Genomic DNA, 17,735 nt, shown 5'->3' with positions numbered 1-17,735 from the left:
ATGTCTCAGAAAAAGTTTCATAGCCATGATGAAATCAGTAGTTTGAAATCTGAATTAATCAAATCAAAATCTTATCAACACGTGAAAAGAAGATTTAGCAAGCGTATAGACTGTGGTTGTTTTATTTTAATTAAATGTCTATACTGAAGGAGATACACCGTGAGAAAATACTTTTCTAACGACGACCCATTGGTTACATCCCAACCACATATATGTACATATTTATAGGTACATACATACATACAACTCCCGCACATAAGTATGTATGTATATGTATGATAATAATTAAATTTAATAAATTTCTGATTGTATAGAACCGTTAACGTATGTTTGGAAACGTTCCAACTTATGTTTGGAAATCCAATACTTGTAGTATAAAACAGAAGAAATTCAATTTCACACAACCGTCAACATTACATTCGTACATCCTAACATCGAACAAAATGACGACGCGCAATCATTAATGGCATTCTAGGTACTCGTAGGTCCATTCAATGGTAGCCAAGAAATAATTTGATATGTTGGCAATTTAACACGGCGATGGCACCAAGCGGGTGGCTGTCTGCCACCTGCTGCTTCCTCGTAAGCTCGCATACTGTATAAAACGTAAATATACACCTACTGGTAATGAAGTTATTCTACCGTCGAAATAATTCATCTTCAACTCGGCAATGGAAAAATGCAAAGCCTGCCGCCGGAAGCGAGATCGATTTTATGATGGAAGTCATTAGAATATCCGCTGCAACTATGAAAAGTGCATCGCCATTATGAACGTCGACGATGCGTACAAACTGGTTGTTAGAGTTTAGCTACTGCAACTTTTTTGCATATTTTATTTACGCGGTGGGTCCATGAGGATGTTCGACGGACAAAAGCGGTTTCGCCTCGTTACCACGACCGCAATCCGGCACAAGATCATCCCAGTTTGGGATTGCATCTGAGAGCAAAAAGAGGACTCGTTACGAGCTATTTGCCATTCAAGTTGGTTTTTCGGCCAAAAGCGAAGGGAAAAAAAGCTTTCAGAGCGATCGAGTGTAAATTAATATATTTTTTATTAATACCATTGTTGGTCAAGCGCAAATTTACTTTTCAACAATGTGCTACAATATAAACAGCGTACTACAAACAATGCACTGCAGAGCTGAAATACCATAAAACATATGAGCCACACCTCATAGTTAATATATTCATTTAAATTTAAAAGTTAGTTATCTATTTCAAACTAAAGCTAAAGATGAAAACCATAAGTCAGAAAGGTATCTTCAATAGAAAACGCTTTTCCTGCGCTCACTTTTCTTTGGTGATTTTGAACACTATTTGGATTGTACATATATTTTTAAAATAAATATTTAAATACATACATACCGAAATTTGTTTAAATTGTGATCATTTCACCATTCAAATAGATAATATAACGATTGTTATCATGTGGTACATAAAACTGTTACAACATGTTGATTATTATAATGAAACTCTTTAATAAGCTGGTGAAATCAATATATAATTTCAATGTTTTTAATTAATTTTATTTGATTGCTTTTCAAATTCCAATTGCATAGCTTTCAAACTTAGGTCCAGAATGAATTAACAATTCCTCGAAGATGAGACAGAAAATTCAGTAAATTTTATCAGGTATTTTTATTCAGTATCTACTTTTTTAAATTTTAGCATTTTCGTGTGTCATTTTAACATGTTGTAGCGAACAGAATGTTCAGACTCCAATACTTTGTAACACCATTTTTAAAATACATACATACAATTTAAAGCTAACGAAAAAATAACATAAAATGATAATTATTAGGAAATATTGTAGTAATATGAGAAAATACACAAGTAAATACAAAAAAAAGTGAAAATCGCACAAATTAGCATATATTGTATCGAAAAATGCTAAAAATACAGGTTTATTTCCATTAATGGATAAATTTTTCACTTTTTATTCGCTTTTCTAATCCATCTTAAAATGTCTACACAGATCAAATCATGTGTATATTCTATTTGTGTCCGATTTGTACTACATATTACATATACATATACATAGGTATGTATGCATGTTTCAGTCAATTGAGTCTTCCGAATCCTATATTCAAATTACAACTACCAAAAACCAATCAGAATCAGTGTCAAGGTCACGTAAATAGATATATGTAGTATAATCAAACGGTTAATTTCAAAAAAGATTCTGCTCCCCTGCTTTAGGAAGTTGTATATATGCGCGTTTTGAGAACATCGAGAACAAACTGTATAAGTGCGCTATCGCTAGATCGAAACACCCACAAGCTTTATACGAACATGAATATTTAAAACATAATATTATATTTATGCATGCGAGCGTGCGGTGGATCATTTAACTGAGATGAATATATTATAATGCAAAAGGTAATTTGTAGTTCGATCGAGTACATTTTAGTAACTGTGATATTGCAGCAATTATATTACCTATCCAACGAAAGTACGAACAATACGCAACGCGAGAAATTACAATTTTAAATGCGTTTATAATTTTATTACCCGCATACAACATACACAATAAATATTCACGCACCGCGGAGCGTTCAATACCATTAGAATTTTCGATCAATTAAATCGAATGATGCATTGCAAATTTACTATCTTCGATTTTAAATTGCAAGATGTACTCGGGTACAATATGAAGATGTTGCAGACTTTTTTTTAATTTTATTTTATAATAGTATGAAGTCTGAGCTCATCAGTGCAACAGTTACGCGTCAAATGAATTAGGTTCACGCACGAATGCCAATGAGATTGAAAGGGAACACACAAATGGGACACGTGGACCTTCATAACGGTAGCGTGATATTGCTTACTCGAAAGCCATTTAAAAATGTACGGCGATGTGTGATGGAAAAAGCTTTTGTGGCATTTCCACTTCATTATGTCGAACTATGGTCGCCAATGTAAGTACATACAACAGACTTTTCAGTCCTCTCACTCATTAGTGTATTATTACTGTCGAACAATTTATAGTCGGCATTATTTTCATCATTAAGTCATTTAGACATGGGGCCATGTTATGTGAGAATGAACCGCACAGAAAATACATTCCGGAAACGAGACGTACGAATACATCATTGCAAATATAAAATATAATGGTGTTTGTAAACCCAAATATGTACCTATGTGCATATTGTAGTTCTATCATCGAGTAGGTTTCCAGGGGTTTCTGGAAACTAAAAGGGAGATCTGAAACTTAAATCTTCATTTGATCATTTAATACCCGTGAAACAATATAAATCATTTATATACAATCCTAATGACAATAGATACATTTATCATAAATTAGAACCGTTGAGAAACTAATCGAGCATAATCCTTAAGATATAATAGGTTGCCAAGGATATTTAAAGCCGCTTTAAAAGTCAATTTAGTCAATCTATAAAACCCTCAACATGAGGTTACCACCCGCCTAACGAATACGGTCTGAAAGACGATTTCGTTGGACACGAGACGGTTGGCAGGGATGGATATTTTATTTATAAAATATTTCATGTATGTAACTTTTGAACTTTTTTTAATTAATCAATACCGACTGAACTTAATTCGATAAAACGACATTGACATGCGTTTGGAGCTGTCAATTAATAAAATAATTCCCATACATACGTAGTAAAATCATCGGTAAGTGGATCACAAGCCGTGTCTGTATTGTATAGGTACATTGTTAGTGAATCGGTGTAATTTACGAAAAAGTATATACCTACATTGTTTCGAATCGAATAATAAGTATTGTATATTTATACTAGAAATTTGGCCAATGTCGTGAATAACTGTCAATTGTTTCTCATAAATTTTGATTGCGCATGAAGTCAAATCCGAGCAAAAGCTCACAGCAATCGACGAATCCGTTTCGGTTTGTTACATTTGTCGATTACCGTTCGACACGCTCGATCCGACAATCTTGAAACTATTCCATTCCAATTAGAAACGAATTTCGCACCACGGTTGACTTTTTTATTTAACCATCAGTGTAATTTTTTTAATTTAATCCGTTCAGGATTTGGACTTATTTTTTGCGCGCGGTTCCACAACTTTGCGAGGTATTTTAGTGTGAAATTGTAGCGAGAATAAACGATAATTACCGCTAAAGCGCGCGCGCGCTAACATAACCGTTCATAAATTGGCAATATACCTATCTATAAATAATAGTACAATAACGTTACATAGTACTGATTTATAAATCACTTCTAAAGCGAAAAATCAAAACAACTTCACATTCATTCCTCGCTGTGTACGTTCGAATTGAACAAATACCATCACGAAGAGCTTCATAGCTCATAAAACGAAAATGAATTGTAAAATTCCTTCAAGTAATTAAGACAGAACATCCTGTTCTTATTTTGTTAATACTTATTTATCGACTATCAAAGTGTTTTCAGTACTTAAATCCAGCAATATAAAATGTATAAAAGTTATTAACTATTAGTGCTGTACCCGTTGATATTTCAACAAATACGTTTGGAATGGAATTGATACGTGAACCACACGTCCAAACCCGAGGCTATTGTCGCTAGCAGATTCAGCATGCATAGCTCTCGTGGTCCCCGTCACATCGCCTCCTACCCCCTTTACACCACGCATGCTGGCCCAGCCGTCTACATGCAAATAAACATGTAAATGTCTCCGTTAATAGCCGCAGCATGATCTCCTACATTATTATAAACTTGTGATAACTATAAGATTACTTTTTGTACACATTAATTGTAATAATATTCATATGAGTGATCTACATATTATATATACATAGCCAGCAGTATGGCTTAACGGTAGCGTATATATTTACCACCAAGTGATCAGTGGGTTCGATCCGCTATACTGCTGGTTAGATTTGGGGGTTTTGTGACTCCGAATCGATCGTTTCTTATCAGAGTTTTCCAATTTTGTCTGATCATTGTTGAAACGGTTCCTTAAAATTGTTAAAAAATCATCTTTCCTGTTGTCACAAATCTTCTATTTATTGTATGTACAATTTGTAAAAATTATGTACAAAATTTAAATCCATAGATGTCTCAATGGATTAATTCTGTAATTGATTAATTAATTGTTATTTCGTGTTCTTCAACTTCTGGAAATACAGTAATTTATGTAATTATAAAATGCTGCATTATTTGTAATTAATTGTCCAGGAAGGCGCATTGGGGTCTTCCTGTCAAGCCTTACTGGTATATATCGATGTAAAAATAAAAAAATAAAATAAAATATTCTCCCTGTTTTTGTCGCACTCTTACTTACGTGAGCGCAAGCAGGATACAAGGGGACTAGGTGACGTCCATAGATCGACAGACAAGTTAATTTTGCCCACAAAAAACGGTTCACTATTTTCAACCTCTTTTAAGCTCTCTGACTTTGTAGAACAAAATTAATTGACGGACAACTTGTCCACCGATCTGCTCGCATACACGTAAGTAAGGCTGTGCGACAAAAACAAGGAGAATTTCTCCGCACACCACTGATACATATGTATACATATTTTAAATTTGATTTTTTTTCTTAATTTGTTTACAATTTTTAAAACGTTAATCGTACTCTTTCTTGTGTTTTTTTCTCCTATTTATGAATGTTTTCTTTTTATTTAATTATTTTTTTGTTTAAATTTTTGGTCAGTGTCATTTTGGGCAATTTTAAAGACACTGTCGTAAAAAAATCTTTAAAAATAAAATAAAATATATGTAAGAGTATTATTTTAATCAAGTTCGGATCATTATGGCATTACAGATAGTCGCTAATGCGCCACAATGATCAAAATACAAAAATAAAAATAAAACAATAAGTTTTCTTTTCTGATTCGAACTACTATTAATTAACTTACTATACAAAATGCTCAGTTTTCCTAACAAATATCCACTTAAATTAAGGATTTTTCTTTACTAGTTCATTGAATACCATTGAATATTGATGCATGCGTAGCACACCCTTTTGCAAGTGTAACGCACAATCGCGACAATGAACCTCTGCGGTCCATTTCTCAGAGCACGGACAATGGACGAGTGAACAATTAAATGCCGGCTAACTACACGATGATGATCCACGTATCTTCACGCCATTCAGGTAGTAATGTAGACACCGATGCGTCGATATTTACATATAAAAACGCCGTCACAGTTTGCCACCAGAACAAAGAGCAACTCAACCTAACCCGTTTATTTTCCATATGCATGTAGCGCTGATTAAATCCATTTCACAACATACATATGTGGATACATACTAACTTCATTCATTTTTACGAAAAAAAACGGTGTTTTATAAAATCTAAAAAATAAAAGTTAATGGTTATACCTACAATAATACTCAAACTATAAAATTTAACGCTTTAAATACAACCGTCTTTTCATACTAGAATGCACTATGAATTGAAGGTATTTGTGAATAACTAATGTTGTACCCAATGAAATATCATCGTATGGAAGTTGGCATATATTAAGTTATTAAATAAATAAAAAAATAAAAGAAATATGTCGGTCCTATGTTCGATCCGCACGCGGTCGAATTTTCTTCAAATACCATTTAAATATATTTAATTTAATATTTATATTTAATTGTTTAATATGAAAAAAATGGTAAAAACTACCTACCGACCAACATATTATATAATTAAATAAATAAATTTTCAATAGATGACGCTTAATGCTCAGAGACTTATCCCTAGAGGAAAAATTGGAAGCAAACAGTATATATTGAAGTTGTTTCTATTGTTATTATATTCGTATTATATTGGTACATTTTATTGGCTGTGTTTTAGCTGTAACGTACATATGTATGTGTGTCGAATCGAAACGACTATTATAGTGCGGTGAGCGTTATCGCAGATATACAGATACACAGACACACAAAATAGCGATATTATATATATGATGATAGAAATAAAATACAACAATAAAGATTAAGCCTTAAAATAAATGATGGCTTCGAATATTTACAAGGTTTTTTAATGAAAGAGTGTGACTAATCAGAGTTGTCGCAGTGACATTTAGACAGGATCAATCAAAGAACCATCGGCAAGAATGTGTTAACCGTAGAAGCCCACAAACGTGAAAAAATTGAACTCAATCTATGCAATTATAAGCACATTATCTTAAATTTATAGATTTTTCCATATACATACATACATATGTACATATGCCATATTGTCATCTTAAATCACCACTATCTGTATGTACTTAGCTAACTGTGTACATATACACATATGTACATATTTGTGTATTTATGAACATGCCCAAACACATTTTACAAGGTATACATACAGATATTAATAAGAAACCGCAAGCATATGTTTGCAACAATCAACAAATTTAGACTAGCAGAATTTGCGAAAGAAGGAGGGGATGCTGATTTTATTGGATCTGTCACAAAAATTAAATTTGACAAATTTGGCAAACTCTAAGACGATCGATCTAGATTCAACCCTTATAGCGGTCATCCGCGGGCAAAGGGTTAGTAACCATCCAGATCTTGCCAGCAGCGACAGACGTACTAAAAAAAATAACAAATATATATTTCTAATAAAAGCTACTGAGCAATAATACTAATAATACTGTTAGTAATATAATATATAATTTGGCTACAGATGGAGAAACACAACTTATTCTAAAATATAGAACAAGAAAATTCTCGATACATATGGATGAATTAACTATAAGAGACATTGAGACTGTATTGGTGGTTCATAATATGGCTAATAAAATTTATTTATTAGGGACCATGGAGATTTTTGAGGCATTTTTGTGCCACTTACTTTATACAATTTTGTAATTTTTTGATAAATATATGAATACAGTACACACACATATGTGTGTAATTGATTTATATGCACAGCATAATTCTTAAATAATGAGAATATGAACGGTATAAATTAAGACATAAAACGAAATGAAAATTATCTGCATGATTGTACAATGAATGGTATTGAATGGCGTTCTAGTTTCTTTATCGAATCAGTCTGCGATACTTTCCGCGTGCAGATATATTAACATATGTATATATCAATAACGGTTATCAAAAAAATACAGGTGATATGTATCATTACAACTTTCAGTAATGGGACGTAACAATTAAAACGATGCAAATTTTAAAATCAATAAATAAAATACATCAATCATGTTATGTATGTATGTATGTATACATAATACATCATAAACGTGATATTCTATTTGTTCGAATGAGTGTGTAGTTTATAGACCTGCAACGGCATTGTTCTGAAATTACTTTGAGCTTATTTTTCGTACGTCATGCGAAAATGGAATTTTGGAGCATTTGTATGGAACATTTCATACCTTTTCACACAAAATCGCACAATGCTCTTTTTCACCGAATTTCACGCATACGAATATGTATCGTATGTACATGTATATTAAATGGCTGATCGCGGTTAATGTTCTCACAAACATCCGCCGTAATCAACGTGAGAAAATTATTAAGATTAATTGAAGGTTATGCTGATGGAGAAAACAGAAAGAACCACGAATTATCCCGTAGGCATGTGCATGTGTGCATATCCGTAAAGAAATGTCGCTTAATTTCATTTACAACTCTATCACTGCAAATGAATGCGAGAAAATGTGTTACAAATGTTTCGCCGCTACATAAGGAAAATGTGCTATGGAAAAAAATTTAACGAGAACAGCGACTGGAATCGAAACGTTCCGATTTTTCCCGGGAATCGATAACGGGAATTCCAGATTCTAATTCAATGTCTACACTACAGAGAGTATACGTACATTTCATACGGAAAGTTCTATGTAAGTCGAGCGCAAACTGCAAACTAACCGTATACAAAGTGCTATAAATCCAGAATCTATATGCAACCATAAAGTAGGCAAAACGAGTCTCATCTTCATCATAAAAATAATAGTTCACATGAAATTAACTTGGAATATATTTCACATTACAGGCAACCGTTGAAAGGTTCGATAGCTTCGTCGAATACAATGGTAACAACCGTTATTTGTTTTGATCTGTTCATTTCCACGACGCGAAATATACTAAAGTAATCTCACGGTTTGCTCCGTGTTCTCCACATTATCACAACCACGAAGTCAAAGACCAGGCCAACTAAGGTCTCGACTCTCGAGACTCTCGGGAACGTGGTTCAATATTGCCAATATTAAAATTCACCATTACTGCGGATTGAAAGGTCGTAGATGTCCATCCGTGAGATAAATCCTAAGCTTAAATTATATTTATAGTATATGCATATGTATATAAATAAGCAGGTAAGACTGAAAAATATAAGATATAGGATGTAACGAACATCCGAGATCAACTGTCACGTCACAAGTGAAATAAACGCGTATATACGGAAACATTTGTTAAGTCGGAACGTGTGGGTATGCGGTAAAATATTATTAAAAATATATCTCTCCATATAATATGTATGTATGTAACAACGTCGAAAAATGCTCATATAGAGATAAAATTGGCGAAAAATTACACCAAAGAGACACATTTATCTATCTAGATTAGATACGGAAGGTATTCAGGCCAACTTTTCTTATTTCACGTGCTTTCGTTTCAAATCGGCGATGAAAATATATAAAGAAATAAAAAGTGTCGTGTCCGATAAATAACAGCAATGAAAGAATACATCAATTAGAGTCCGTTTACCGCAATACAATGTGTAAAGTCGATATCGAGAGAGTTTAAAATGTAATTTCACGGTTAACTTATCGATTTATTTAGAAAATGTGCAATCTAAAAAATATACAACCATCAACCTTGCTAAAATTTTTCCGGAAAAAAATCGATAAATGTAATAGGAGAATGATATTCAATGAAAAACCAAAAATAATACATATTAATGTATGCACTAACATTTTAATTAATACGAAATTAGCATAGAAATTCAATCCGAAAAGTTAAGTTACGAAACTTTCATAAGATTTTTTTTAAATATAATACTATTATATATTATATTTTAATTTCCATATAAATGGAATTAATTAGCAATAAAACGAAGAATTTACACGTACTAATTATTGTGTTTATATCGTGGAAAATAAAAATTAAAACGAAACTGTTAGCCAAGTCTGACATTCAAATGTGTTTACTCGGAAAATGTGTTTCAGACTATCCCTACACGCGTCATTAAGATGAAGAAAAATCACAATAGACATACTATTATACAAATTGAATGAAAATTCCACAAAAACGATTGCATCATTAGTGATGTTTCGCCGAGATCTGCGAAACGATCTGATCACAAAATAAACAAATAAGACGAAAAAATCATGAATAGGAGATGTTGAGGTCATTGTAAAGCTCGTTGGTGAGCGAACGACGACCCGCGCTCGGGTGAAACTGAAAACGACAATAAATTACCAACAACACTCAAATCTACCTCATCTTAAGCATGTATTCGCTTCAATTACAATTAAAAATAACATATTTATAGATGTACGCTCTGAAAGATTATTGTTAAAGCACGCGCCAACCACAACAACGTTTTGTTAACAAACACAGTCGTTAATTGCACCCGTCTGCAATATGTGATTGCAATAATACGAAATGAATTTAATTCACATAACCTACACTAAGAATGTATTGAATTATTCTACAAAAAAAAATCAACACATTCTCATTTAGGCTAATCATCTTATTTCATATACCATCAATTACAATTAGCCGTAGTTGCAAGAATATCTACGCTACAATTTGAGAATTAATGAACTGCTGCAAATCACAATTTGAAAAACCTAAACTACAGTTTGTATTATATAACTGAATAAGAGAAAACAAGTTCTAATGATACCAAAAACACAATTCGATAATAATCCATTAATCGTATCACATCTTCATACCCAATAAAATATTACATACAATAGATTTTCCGATAACTTAATAATCTATCCAAAAAAATTTCATAAAATTTATTTGATTTAAAATTTCTAACGTATATAACTATCATGTCAGTAACATTATCATTTATGAAAATAAATATTTATTATAACTAGTGACAGAAGAATGATTAACGATACTTTATGTTTCTTTGGTATTCTTAAAGGCATCATCGACTGCTCTGAATTGAAGAATTTAATCACATTCCATGTACCGGGCAGATCAATTATGTACATTGACCATCTTCTTGATATGTCTATTATTATTCAATTATTCAAGCCTTGATAAGATTGCACACATTGGGTAATGGGCTGAATATGTTCGATTTGTTTAACGTCAATAGTAGTAACTTAAAAACCAATAGTAGTTATGATATATTATGCATATTTTTTAAATTTTTACTATTAACTTTATTTGCATTTGTACTTTTTTTTCATTATGTAAAATGGTCATTTTTTACCATATATTAAATAAAAAATTTACCATATTATAAATACATAAAATAAATAACACAACGATATAGCAAAATAATACATTTGTATCTATAAAATCAAAAAAATAAAAATAGGTTTGCAAATTTTCCTTCCATTCAATCTCAAAGTACAAATACAGTACAATGCACTCAAAATGTATGGAACGCTGTATGCTCGGCATAAAGAGGAGACATAGGAAACATAATACGTAGGTGAGGATAAGTATGATAATATTGGTGGTGGTGGAGAGACTGAAGAGATTAAATAGAAATGAGCGGGTTACATAACTAGAAGAATGGAAAAAATAAGTGCTAAATTGGTACCCGAGAGAGTGTAAAATTGAAGTAAAGGTGAAATGAAGTCCGCGAGGAAGATGGGTAGACGAAATTGGGAATATGTGTGGGGTGGGATGTATGAGAGTTGCACAAAACAGATACGAATGGAATCGTATCGGAGAGACTTTCATCCAGCAGTGGATGGTGAATGACTGTAAATGATAATAATGGTGATTTCTCAGCTTGAAACATTTATAATCACATATCGTTACACTAACTTATAAACCTCTTAAGGTTAAAAATTTACATATTTTATTTACAAATTTACATATAACATGATTTTAAAAATTGTATACACAGACGGATCTCCATTAGTTTTGGAAGATAACATAAACATTGATTTTACGACAAAATCTTAATACGCCCTGCCCTGTACACTCATAGGAATTCCATCAAATATAAAATTATTACGATACATATAGTGCTTTTAATCCAAAATTGTAATGTGTAGATCGAGCAGATGCAACGTGATGAGCACGTAATCTATTACGGAGGCATTCGTTGCCAACCCGACCGTAGGTTCGTTTACATTTAACATTTTAATCAAAATATTCTAGCAGAGTACGTACGTACATAAATACATACATACATACATACACCCAAGACTGAAAACATAATGCGTATATACATATATTTATATTATGCGAGAGCCCTCGGAAAATATCGAGTGCACGGCAATTTGTAATGAATTCGATCTCACGTTCAATGGCACCGCATCGCGGAAACCAGGTTAAATTTATATCGAACGCGCCAAACAGAACCGACTAATGTCTCGACACTTGTGTCGTTTATTGCCACCAAAACGGGTAACAAATTCAATAAATCGATTATTGATAATGTCACCAGACGCTCGAACTGACCCAGAATGCATTGATGCGTAAAACGATACATTCACCACTCTTTGACTGAACGAAAATTAAGTGGCAGCTTGGTAAGCTCGGCACGTCACAGAAACAATGAAAAACATAGTTAAACCACTTCTTATACATTTATTTATATATTATATATACTTTGAATCGTATCAACGTAACGCTTACCTCATTAGTTTTTCATTACAAATATTATAACTGTGTGCTATGAATACATATTTTATACATGCTCATACATTTCCATGTTAATGATTCCTTACCATATTACGTGGCTTGTACTGTTGGCGTCTACAAGTTAGTTAATTGGTATTTACACTGGTATGGGTGTAAGGTGATGACAAAGGCTATCATGCTATCATGGGGTTCAAAGATCGACTAACTAGCTTGTAGAATGTAGACGTATACTGCGAGAATAGATTTTACTTTATAAAGGAAAATCTAGTGGAAATAATTCGCATCTACTAATATAGTATATGAAAACATATGTTTGTATGTGTATCTTGGCTTATGTTAAAATAGCGAAATGTTCGTTACGTTAATCTAAATTAAACTGGATGAGTATGCAAGTGTATTCAAATTTTTACGACGATTTGTATGGAGTTGAATGCAAAAGAAAAAAATATTAAAGAGCACTATTTAGAACGCGTGTATTGATAATTTAAACAAATACTGTAAAAAAATCTAAATTTTTTAACAGCTGCAGTCAAACTGGAACACGCGAGCCACGAGTAAATAATTACACAATGTTGGAATTTGGTGTCCGTCCGTCCGTCTAACTCCTGATCAAAAATCATATATTAACTTTTTTTAATATATCGTAAAAAAAATAAAATTTACGTTATTTACGTATTCTGAAAATTTATTTGTTTTTAATACGACACAAAAAGAGGAACATGATTACCGAAATGAAGAGAATTTTAAAGTTTTTATATATTAAAATTATATCCTCATTTGCATCGTCGATAATTTTAAATTGAAATTATAAAAAAATAACTCAGTCTGCCTTTAGTCATTAAATATCTTCAATAACTTTTGGCTAATTTCAAAGTTTACTGATATATCTTTCAGCCGATGCGGCGGTTACGGAGAATACTTTTTATGCTATCTTCATATATTATGAAATAATCGAAGTACTTATGTATATATAGTCCATTTTTTCAAAATTCTCATTCAAAATCTTTGCATTTATTATTTCACATAAAAATTTTGGAATTCGTTGCATTCAATTAAAATTCGCATTCAATCTTTTTTAACACTTACGTATAACTAAGAATAAAATTTATTCAATAAGAATAATTTTCTAAATATCGCTAAAACCAATCCGCTAAAATAAATACATGTTAGTCCTTATTTACTTAACAATATAAAAACTGCGAACTTTATGCATCGCAAAAATATTATGCATCGTGATCTTAAATTTCCGATACTTAAAATACGTTCGATAATGGCACGCAACCCACTGGTCTTCACAAGCTGACGTGACGCATTGTATTTACTTACTGTTCCAAACAGTGTCCAGAAGCTGAAAACATACATATTAACTGTACGTATTGCGGGGCATACACGCACTTTTACTATAAATTAAACCGAAATCGTGATTTTACGGTATGGACCGCGTGAGCACCCACAACAAACGGTATTTCCGGTTACGAAATACTCCGTACCACAAAAAATAAATAAATAAATACACCGCAAAAATATAGAGCGAAAATTGATCAATATTCGAAAGCAGCCATTCAACTTAAGGGTACGTTAATTTCCCAGTCAAAAGTAAACAAACACATAAACATATACATACATATGTACTGTCCGAGTACAAATCTGGAATAAATTTATTATAATTAGCTCGACTACACATTTTTGGAACATTTATGAAACGTAAATCGAATTTATCGACAATAACGGTAACGAACGTGCGTACGAATATAACTGTATAAATTATTTGCATATCTAATAGAAATAACTGCAATGCACTCGAAAACTCGAATACCCACTCGAATGCAATGCGTATTATTAATTTCAACCAGAATGACCACAGTATTTCGAGTTCTCACGCGTAATTGAAATATATTAACATAATTCAATCGCTAACCAAGCACTGAATTGGAATTAAAAATTTCGGCTAAATCATTATTGTGCGCCAACCATGAGAAAAATGTTTCCGACGCTAAATAGATGTGATCAAATTAAAAAGTCACGTATTGTTAATACGATGTACATACATATACATAGTCGGTGCAATCGCACAGACAGATCTAAGCAGATAAACTTAAGTGGGTACAATTAAACGGGGATATTTCCATGTGATTGTAATACTTCAGTGATGGCCACTAATTTTGGTAGTCGATTTACCAGTAAATCTATTATATAATACTTGTAGGTATTTAATGGAGATAGTCACGCTTTTTTCATTAATCAAGACCCTATTACCAAACTTAGATAGAATACTACTTACATATTATGTTATAATTCTGTACATTCATAACAAATCGAACCACTCAAGATAATTTAAGTCATTTTAAATACATTACAAACAATATATGTACATATGTATGTACATACGTACATAATTCAAATCTATATACATATATAAAATTGAATGTCTGTATGTGTGTCTTGAATAGGCTCCTAAGCCACGGAACCGATTACAATGGGACTTTCAGGATTTGTTTTATGCATGTCCGGAAAGATTACAGTGAAAAATGGGAACGGAAACAGAAAAAACGGGAATGAGTGTCATTGCAACGCTATAATTTCAAATGTTTTCGCATTGCGACCAACGTGTTCGCTGCATTTTTCCAACAATTGGGAACGGGAACGGGAATGAGAACGGGAACGGGAACGGGAACGAGAACGGGAACGGGAATTGCTTGGGAATTATTGTGGCGTTGCAACGCATGCCGGGTTCAGCTAGTTATCTATAAAATCGAATATTATGTACATATAGATAAAAGTTCGGGCAGATCTGAAAAATATCCAGAAATGCTTGTGAGTTTGCATAACTTTTGTTATACATAGCTTAGTGGTTGCGTAAGGGCAAAAACACACAGAGTGGCATGGGACGTCATGTGTCCTTGGCTTCACGTGTAGATTAAATATGTTTGGGTTTGAATATCCGTATGCAACCGACAAATTTCTCCTAAACTTCTTCAAATATGGGATTCACCGTTATAGATCACTGTCAGCAAGGATAAACACAAGGATAAAATATCACCGAAAACACTCTAGGGGGTGATTTTTGGAACTGTATACTACGTATATGGACTAAGGGTGCTACGTTTTTTAAAAAAAAAACACGTCCCACGTTCCACTCTGTGTGTTTTCGCCCTCATGCTAGCCACCGTAAGGTCCCGGGTTCGAGCCCTGGGTTAACCTCGATTGAAAAGAATTTATTCGGAATATTCCCGTGGTGGTGCTGGTCAGCTTTGTATACTTGTGACTCCAAGTCGATCGCTTCATATTAAAGTTTGCCAATTTATCTGATATCATTGTTGAAACAGTTCCTTACCAAATTGGCAACCAACCGACCAACTATTTGTCTATTTGAAATTAATTTCAAATTCATAATCTATAAATTAATAAATGTACAAGTTTAAAACCATAGGTGTCCCTTTGGGACAACTGTAATGGCACAATGGTAAAAATATGAATTTAAAAAAATTTCATCACAATTATAAAGCCTTTGTCTACATACTACATACAATTAAAATCAAAAAATATAAGCATGATGATTACAAAAAAGAAGAGACAGGCAGTGATTGAGACCACGCCTCAAATATCCTGTATGAAAATTCGTCGTCACGTTTACTTCTATCCCGAGGCATTCATCAGCTTTTGAGTTTGCAACAAATTATTCGGATAACATCAAACGCAAACTGCACGAAGTGTCGTTGTCTGACGATGATGACTTCCGGAACGTCAAAGAAAACGTCTTCATCTTATCATCAAACAAGATTGCGCAATGACCGCCGAGCGTGTGCAGATTTATTATTTAAATTCGCGACCGGGGGAAAAAGGGAACGAGCGCTCGCGAACAAACCGCTTGTTTTGTTTTATTAACCAAAAAAAAACGTTTCGAAGATTAATTTTGCGGCAGAATTGCGATGACGTCGTTGAAATAAAACGATAAAAGAGAATACCCCCTTGTTACGATTGCTATTATAACGGTGAACCTACAAAAGGTCATTAGCGAACGTGAACAATCGCGATTAGCCCGAAAAATGGAACGAGATGCCGTGGAATTTACCACACATCTAGGATAAACCGAAACGCCACACATCTCGCTGATAATAATTCCACTCTCAAAAGTACCATTTTCAGTTTTGCATTCGAGTGAAAAATCGCCATCGTTTATCACCGCTCCGCTCCGCTTTTCGATACGGAAAACTTTCTCGCGTATATGAAACGAACTTGACACAGTATAGCATAAATACATACATACATATGTCGAATCGTGATTGAGAGAACATTACTTTCGATTTCGAATGTAAACACGTTTAGAAGACGTGCACTCTCATTAATTATAATACTACGTAAAAAAATTATTCCATTATACACATTGCATAGTAAACTATAGATACATATATTATGCGACGAATTCGTCCCAATGGAAAAATACGATATAGTGAGACCAATAGTACAGCAAATGACACAACTAGTGCAAAACGCGATTTCAACTGAGCATAAAGTTTTAACGGCTATATCTACGAAAAAAAGAATGAGCCGTTTCATATAAATTTAATATAATAATACGCCCGTTAGATTAAATGTTGCAAAAACTGCAGCGCACAATCCACAAGACTTTGATATATTTTTATTTGTATTTTCTACATCAAAATATCATCTCAAATGTATTTTAAGGCGTTTGTCTCAATACTAAATTTATCAAATTTTCTAAATCAATACACTTTTAGTGTATTTTTAGTTGTAATATATTCCAACTGGCGTTTTAGGTAATTCATTTTCGAGTACAAATCAACTAGTAAATTAAAACAACAAGCTCGAATACAATTTCAACAATGTGCGCCAGTTGTAATATAAATACATAACAGTTGAATTTTGAGTTCTGATATTTTTACGAATGCCTTAGAATTCAATAATGCAATAATATTATAGTTGCTAGCTATTACGGATTACGGAAATGAGTATCGTAACTCAATAACTCTAAGAATGTGTTCAAAACAAAATTGTGACTTTCCAACTCAATTTAC

The 17,735-nt window shown here is 32.8% G+C and overlaps 2 protein-coding genes and 1 long non-coding RNA gene across 3 annotated transcripts in view; 2 read left to right on the top strand and 1 right to left on the bottom strand.

Moving 5' to 3' along the window:
• Nucleotides 1–17,735, bottom strand: part of LOC143920098 (elongation factor-like GTPase 1) — a 111,770-nt gene that overhangs the window by 67,698 nt on the left and 26,337 nt on the right. The gene's annotated exons all lie outside the window — the stretch shown is intronic.
• Nucleotides 1–17,735, top strand: part of dsx-c73A (doublesex cognate 73A) — a 47,450-nt gene that overhangs the window by 8,636 nt on the left and 21,079 nt on the right. The gene's annotated exons all lie outside the window — the stretch shown is intronic.
• Nucleotides 1–17,735, top strand: part of LOC143920101 (uncharacterized) — a 71,947-nt gene that overhangs the window by 51,880 nt on the left and 2,332 nt on the right. The gene's annotated exons all lie outside the window — the stretch shown is intronic.

Source organism: Arctopsyche grandis, chromosome 12 (assembly GCF_051622035.1).
Source record: "Arctopsyche grandis isolate Sample6627 chromosome 12, ASM5162203v2, whole genome shotgun sequence".
Lineage (NCBI taxonomy): Eukaryota > Metazoa > Arthropoda > Insecta > Trichoptera > Hydropsychidae > Arctopsyche > Arctopsyche grandis.
The sequence above is the reverse complement of the archived record's forward strand: the minus strand, read 5'-3'. Positions and strand labels throughout refer to the sequence as shown.